Below are 8,577 nucleotides of genomic sequence, written 5' to 3'. Positions count from 1 at the left end.
CATTTGAACCCTAATCATAATTTTAAGGCAAAGGAAACGGGGGGAACCAGACTCCCAATGTCCCTAAAAACAAAAGACACAGTTTGATGCCCAAGCCACCCTTTGGGGCCCATCACCATTAAGCCATGGGCATGGGGGGAAGTGAAGAAATGCTCTTTTGGGGGACATGAGGGAAGGAGAAGTTAGGACCCCAAAAATAAGAACAAAAAGGCTGTTCTCATCACCTCCCAGCCCTTGACCTTCCTCTCCCTTCCACTATACTCAGATGAAACTTGAAAGCAAACCGGCTGGGGCTGCTTCAATCTCAATGCCACAGTGCAGGGAATTTGTCACATTTTTCTCTACCTCGTGACATTCCAGCAGCCTAGACAGCTTCATAATGTTGCAAGTGGGTGAGTTTTTACTCGCTCCCTTTCCATTTCCCTGAGAGCCACGCAAACAGCAGGAACAGCAGCCGCAGCCACCGGGCAAAGGTCGCGGGGGCCCCGATGGCAGTTCCGGAAACTCTGCTGCTCACACTTGGGGTGCTGCCAGCCAGAGCGGGCCATCGGGGCCGAGCCTGCTGCCCCCCCCAGGATCCCCACATACACAAAAACCCCCATGACGCATCCGAGAGGGAGATGTAGAGAAGTGACCTTGGAGGGTCAGCGAGCCCAGAGCTGAGCCAACAAGCATGAACGCTTGCAATTAGTCCATGGACGACCTCCATTCACTGTTTTATGTGCTATCTCATCAAAACATATGCATTTTCAATAGCTGGATTTAAAGGCCCACTTGTTGCAATACATTATATCCCAGACTCCTACAGGTTTTGAATTGTACAAATACAAAAGTGGGGTATTGAGAAAGGCTGGGAATTTCCTGAGAATTTCCATTGTTCTGGGCAGTGTTTGCCTTGGTGCCCTAGTGCCCAAAACCTCCAAGTGGTCAGTGGCTTGAATGTCACTAAGCAATGTGACAAAGCGGAGGACAAACATGGGTAGCCCACAACGCTCCGGGAAATGAAAATCCTTTTGTTGTCCAGCTGGAAGGTCAACCATTGCCATTTGAGATTGCCTAGACTAGCACTGAGTCCACCCCCATAAAGGTGACAGCATTGGGGAAGGAAGTCAGCAGCATGGCCATTGACAAGTCACTCCATTGTGAAGGAGGCCAGAAGCAAGAGCTCGGGGTTCCCCAAACAGATCCTGTTGTGATTGGGTAAGGGAATTATAGAATGCCAAAGCAGGAAGGAACACCAGAGGCCATCTAGTTTAACCCCCTCGTTCCTTGTAAGGAAACTGAGGCTCAGAGAGTCTCGCCCAAGGTCACACAGCCAGCTAATACAGTCTGTTCTGAAAGGGCATTTATTCAGAAGGCCTTCGATCTCTGTATAGTCTGATAAACATCTAGTGCCAGGAGGTATCCAAGGACATTGGGGCAGGAAGGGAAGAGGGGAAGGAAGGGAGACTCCTATAGCAATGGGACTGTTTCACGTTCCAAATTTTTCATTTGTTCATTTTGAGCAGTGGGAGGAACTCCATGAGCTCTGATTAATATCTAAGTTCTCTGGCAAAATAGCAGAAAGAAGGTGGTCTTCAAGAGTAGCCTGGTAAAATACAAATACTTCTGAGAAAGGCTTAACCTTAAGCAGGGATCAACTATTATAGTCTTAGGTGACAATTTATAAAATATTAGCAGGAATGGAAAAGAGAAAAGGGAGATGGGATAGAATCAAAGCCAGGGGTTGAGAAAGGTGCAAGAAAGAACCAAATCTCCCCTATGTTATAATTTTTCCAATGGCTCTAGCACTGGCATCTAGACAAGTGCCTCCATAGAGTTGCTCAAAATCGCATGGAAGCCAACTGCTGGCCTGAATCGCCACTAAATATTCTTAAGCTCCTGTCTAACTGGAAAGGATGGATAGTGATTTTGCAATTTGTCAAATGACCCATGGGATTATTTTTTTTTAGATTAGGTTTATGATTTAATTGGTATGAAGAATTCTCAATGCAGACTAGCATCTGTTCTGCAGATGTATATTTTACAGGAGTTGTCCGGGGCACTGTGAGATAGAATGATTTGCCCAGGGCCACAGAGCCAGTGTTTTTCAGAGGCGGATTGTGAATGGAGAATTTGGAGGGATGGCATGGCAGAGGGCAGAGGGGACTGGAATTGTCAGGAAAGGCACAAATCCATTTCATATTCTATGATCTTCCGCAAGATCCCATGTTTCCTTCACTTTGTATAGCTCCAAAATCCGGGGGTAGTAGTTGATAATCTCCAAGATCCCTCTCAGATCTAAATCTGTTAGAAGGGTAATCAGCTTTCTATCCACAACCTGCCTCACAGGATGTACTTTTTATTCTAGCCTATAAAATAAAGGAGTTGACTAAACAGGAATTCTCAGAGAACTTTTTTTTCTTTTTTTATGGTTTAGTTTTCATTTTATAATCATAAACTTAACTGCAAAGTAATCAGACTTGTATAAGGAAAACAAAGAATTGTGTCAAATAAGAGCACAAGGATTACAGAATAAGAGGGGGAGTGGGTCCCCCTCAGATACAAAGGAATGGCTTGGTGGTTAAAACAGAAATAAAGTCAAAAAAACTTATGAGCCATCCACAATCAGCAGTAGTGATGTTCCTACTGCTCTTGCCAACCCAAAGCTCCATGGCTTCTATGACCTCCAGGTTTTTGTTCACTTGGCCAAAGGCAGTTAACATATTTACCATTCGACCCGTTAGTGTGAGTGACAGATGAAAACCTCGGAACCATTTGTGTTGGGCTCAGCACATACCACAGACAAGAGGCCAGGACCAGTGTGCTTCAGGATGAAGTTCCCATTAGCAAATTTCTCCCCAGAGATAGACACTGTCAGGGTCATTATGGCACACGAAGGCAGGACCCTGGCACATGAACCCAGGAATGATTCTGTGAAAACAGAACCAAAGGGATTTGTTCTCTCCGGGGCTCAGAGCACAGAAGATCTTTGCTGTCTCTGGAAACTTAAATTCCTAATAATACAAAAGTAACCAGGTCTGCAGCTTATCATCAATGGCCATGTCGAAGTATGCTTTGGTGTTGGCCATAGCCACAGATGATTGGGACGGGGATGGTGCAAAGACCAGTGTCCGGTGAACAGAGCAAGCCGACATCTTCCAGTGCTGATCTATTCAAAGTAGACAGTAACTTTTTTTCACTATAGTTGGCTTCCTTTGTAATCCTATGGACGTTATTTTATGCATTAAAAATATTATTCTAAGAAGAGGTCCATAGGCTCACCAGCCTGTCAAAGGCATCCACAACAAGCCAAAAAAAAAAAAAAAGGTTAAGAAAACATGAACTAGATAATCTCTAAGGTACTTTTCATAGCTCCAAATCTATGAGCCTACATAATGCAATACAAGTACATAATAAGGATGCAAAGTTCTTTGAGAGCTAAAAGGAGAGAAAAATCACATCTGACTCTGGGGATAGAAAGATGCATGTCTGTTTTCATGGATGAAATGTTACTGATGCTGAGCATAGATAGAACAAGAGACTGATATACAGAAAGAAATGGACTTCATTTTTGATTAAGAGAGCCACATGAATAGTCCTATTTGGCTGGACCAAGTCCAAGGAAATGGAGTGGTATGAATATGCTAAAACTAGGGAAATATGTTACCAAAAAAAAAAAAAAAAACTAACTGTGGAAGGCTTAAAATGTCACACTGAGGAATTAGACTTTATTTAAGAGATTAAAAGGATCACATCTAGCCTTAGGAAGAGTCTTCCAATAGCAACCTTTAGGATATTTAGAGAGAGAAAGACCTGAGAGAAGGTTAAGAGACTATTACATTAGTCCAAGGAAAGGTCCTGAGGAGAAAGGCAACATGGACGAGTGCAGAAAGAATTACCCTGAGTCAGAAAGACCTGAGTTCAAGGTCTCCCTCTACCTTGGATTGGCTGTCATTTAGTCTTTTAGGACCCTAGGCAACCCTGTAACACTAAAAGATGCACAAACTACTAATCTGAATGAATTTTTTCCCCAGGGACTTCCCAACACACATTGAGCAAAGTCCAAGGACCTGTACTAGAATGACAGCACTAAAATGGGAAATCTGTGACAGTTGTTTTAAAGAAAGAATCCACGAGATTTAGCAGAAGATTGGATATTCATAGGGTGAAGTAAAGGGAGGAGTCAAAGATGACTACAGTAAAATACTTAAAATAATAATAAACTCTAAGGCACATTTAGTTGTATTGAATCCATTTTGTAGTCAAGAAGCCAAGAGGTTACATAATTTGCTCAATACAGGAGAGCAAGGTATAGCATTAAACTCCAAAATCCTGAATTTCCAGTCTATTATTTTGCCTCCAGACTATATTGACTTTCTTTGACTCTCAAATAATTTAGTGTACAATTTATATTTTAATTATCTGTTTATGACCTACTAAACCAAGGATTCTTAATTTCTTTATGTCAGATTGCCATAGCAGAATAGTGAAGTCAATGGACTCCTTCCCAAAATGAATTCACATATTTTAAATTCACAAACTCAAATACATCAAGTTACAAATTCAACTTATTATATTTAAGTAGAGCTATCACAATATTTTTAAACCAAGTTTACAGATTGTAGGTTAAAAAAATCCCTTGTGTCACATTCTTAGGATCAGAAGGTCTGGGATCTATTTTATCTGAATTTTTCTTCCCAAGCGTCTAACACACCATTCTATGCAAAGAACTTAATAAATATTGCTGAGTGAATCAGTCAAGGAATCAATATTGAATGCATTTATCAATAAGCCAATCAATCAATTGCCAAGAAGTTGTGAAGCATAAGCTCTTTGCTAGACACCATATTATGTGCTGGAAATGAAAAGACAAATGCAAAACCATCACTGAATTCAAAATTCAAGGTCTTACATTCTACAGCAATAGATAATATACACATGTAAAATAGGTACAAAGTGATTTAGGAGGAGGTACTAGCTGCCAAGAGGCTCAGGAATGACCTCCTTTAGAAGGTGGAATCTGGTCTGAATCTTCAAGGAGACTAGAGATTCCAAGACCCAGAGTTGTGGAAAAGATGGTTCCAAATATGGGGGAGAGTCAATGCAAAGATGTAGAGAAGAAAAATGGAAGATCATAAGGAAGAGTAAAAAAGCCAATCAGTGTATACAAAAACAAGTCAAAACCAATGCAAGTATGAGTGACCTACTGTCCATAATTTAGTCTCATTTTGGAGGGCTATGTAATAGCTGTTCCACCATGAACTATACACAGCCATTTAAAAAAAATCCAAAGGCCAAAAAAATAAAAAAAGCTCCCAAGTGGGAGTTTTCCATTATGTCAAAGGAATCTAATTACCCAAATTGGAATTCTCTCTGGACACAGTGTTCCCTTGGCATGAAGCATCAGGGGTATGATAAATGGTAATTAGGTAGAGAATAATGGTAAAGCAAAGACAGTGATCTGAGCCTTTGTTTTAGATCTACCTCATCACTTTACTGACTCTAAATTCAAGCTTAAGTATTATTGAGATCTGTTCTCCCTACTTCAACCAGGTTAAGATACTTACCAAATTCCTATGGTAATCTGCTAAAGACAACATTTAGGTATGGCCACTAAACTGCAACTCCCCTACACCCCTTTTTACTTGGTAGGTCACTGCAGAGTAGCCTAGTTTAAGTACTTTTGCATAATCTCTCCCTGGCTTTGCCCTTGGCTTTTCGATTCTAATTTTGCTCATTCATCTTGTTCATGTCCAAGGATCCCAATGCAGTTGTCTCAGTTAATTCTTAGTTTCCATATTTGCCTGCTTGGATTGATTATTTCAGTTCTCTATTCAGCTTCCTACCTACTCTACCAGGTTTCTCATTGACATTTTCAGTTCAAAGTAGCTTCATGCAGCTGAAAAGCCTCTGAAATCCCTAGTCTTGACCTGGTGATTAACTTCTTACCTTCCACCAAAGCTTCAATTTAATTTCATAAAAAAATTTATTAAATAATTGTGCTAAGTACTAGAGTTATATAAAAATACTTAAAAAAAAAAAGACATAGTTCTTGCCCTCAAGGATTTTCTACTTGGGGATGGAGAATAGTAATAATATATATATATATATATATACGTATTAATTTCTATTATGGCTAAACATATATATGTATATATATATGTTTAGCCATAATAGAAATTAAAATAGATTTAAGTGTATAGGAAGAGTCAAACAAAAGCCAGAAGAAAAATGGACCTTGAACAAAGCTAAGGGTTTGAACAGAGATGATGGCAAGAGGCTATCCCAGGTCCAGGGGACCATGCAAACACACTGAGACAGACCAACAATGACCCAATCTGGCTGGAATACAATCCTTGCAGAGGATGAGTAATTTGAAATAAGGATAGAAGGCTAAGTTGGAGTCATTGTAGAGGGCCTCAAATGCCCTTCACGCTTTGTATTTCATTCAGTAGGCCCTGAGGATGTTTGAGCCAGGGGTGTGGCATGAGTGACATGTGCATTAGAAAGATTATTTTGGAAGTGAGGCAAAAATTCAGTTAGAGAGGATGGAGGTGAGAAAATCAGTCAGGATGCTCCTGCAATTGTCTAGGCTAAAGGATCAGGGTTCCAACACAACTGCTATCACCGGCAGATCTTGGACTGTCCATACCCTAGGATTGGCAACTGGCCTGGAAAGAAGCACATCAGAGGCTCCCTAGTTGGGGAAGATAAGTCTTCTTTATCAGTTGCCTTGTCAATAGTGTCTCCAGCTTATTATCCCGACTGTTTTCTGCTTTGCCTTGACTCCTAGTATTTGTGCATTACCTTGCTCCTGATAATTTGTCTACTTTCTGAGCCAGTGTTTTACCTTTAGACTTGTATATTCTTCAGTGTGAGACTGATTACATGAGTTTCCAATCTTACCTATGTTATCAATACCTACGTGTTTCTTAGTACTGAGTACCATTCATGTGTCATCATAACCCTGTCATAGCATGAAAATGTCACTAATTCCATTGAATCTGCTTATGGCATTTCCTAGCTAGTCTGAACCAGAGATTATGGCTATAACTACTCTGCCATTTATTACCTGTATGATCTTGGGCAAGTCATATAGCTTTTTTAAATCTTTGTTTTCTTATCTATAAAATGAAAGGATTGGGTTGGATGACCACAAAGAACTCTTCAAGTGATAAATGCTTCTGTGAGTACATGAATTCACTATATTGTTACCAGGAAACTTTACCTCATAGATTTACAAGGATAAGTTAAAAATAAGTGGTGTGTCTACCTAATAAAATTGTTCAAAATCCTTCCTGTTGACCTTTAATTTAGAATCCTGCACATAGTTCCTTAACCAGTAAAGACTCCTTCATCAATTGATTAAGGCTATTATTTTGTATACATCTAAATCAGTCAAAGGTGAGAATAGACTTTGAAGCATTTTTATTCTTTAAAAAATGAAAAAGCAATGTTCATTCTTAGAAAACTTACTAAAGAATGTGTCTTCAACTCTTTGTGACCCCATTTAGGGTTTTCTTGGCAAATGGTTTGCCATTTCCTTCTCCAACTTGTTTTACGAATGAGGAAACTGAAGTAAACAGAATTAAGTGACTTGCCCAGGATCATACAGCTAGTATTTGAAGGAACATTTGAACTCAGATCTTCCTGACTTTAGACCTGGCATTCTAATCATTGTGCCACCTAGTTGTCTGAACAGCATTCTTTTTTAAAAATAAAAAGTGAAATAGAAAGAATGTTGATGCTTAAAAAACTTGCTATAGACTGTCTTTAAACATTGCTCATGAAACTATTTTTCCTTGAAAGAATACATACATAAAGGCTAAGCTAAGCTAAGCAAGGTCAGACATGGTTAGTAATTAGAAGGTCAACCACTTGGGAACACAGTCTACTTTCTAATAATAATAATCACTAAAATAGATATACATATAGACCACTTACTGTGCACTCAGCCTCAGAAAGGTGAATAAAGTTCAGAGTTCATCTACTATCAATCTCTCCATTTTATAAATGAGAAAACTAAGACCTAGAAGAATATGTAACAGCCCCAACATCATAAAGAGTCCCAGAGTGGAAGTCAAAGGGCCTGGGTCTAGTCCCAGCTGTCCCATGAATCATGGGTATGACTTTGGGGAAGCAACTTCAGTTTTAATCCCAATTTCCTCATCTGCAAAATGAAGAAGTTGTACTAAAATAAGTCTTTCTAAACCAGAGGTTCGCAAATGATGCATAGATAGGTTTCAGAAGTTTTTTTCTTAATTTTTAAATTATTTTTGATATTAAATTTGTTATTTATAGTGATATTAATAGTTTGATAACTGAATTTCAATAGAATTGGTTTTGCTGGTAACCCATACATTTTATTTTATATATTTATATATTTAAGAAGTACCACAGCGGTCCATGACACATACACATAAAACCCCCTAGAATAATGACTTTTAAGATCATCTATAGCACTGAATATAATCTAGTCACAAATCCATAACTCATTAGCAATAAAAGTTAAAGATACTTTCTCTCTTTATAACAGAATTACTTTTAACAGTGGGTATACTTCAAATGATCCATGCATCATTAGGGTTATTCTAC

Source organism: Sarcophilus harrisii, chromosome 5, assembly GCF_902635505.1.
Source record: "Sarcophilus harrisii chromosome 5, mSarHar1.11, whole genome shotgun sequence".
Lineage (NCBI taxonomy): Eukaryota > Metazoa > Chordata > Mammalia > Dasyuromorphia > Dasyuridae > Sarcophilus > Sarcophilus harrisii.
This window is presented reverse-complemented; position numbering follows the sequence as displayed.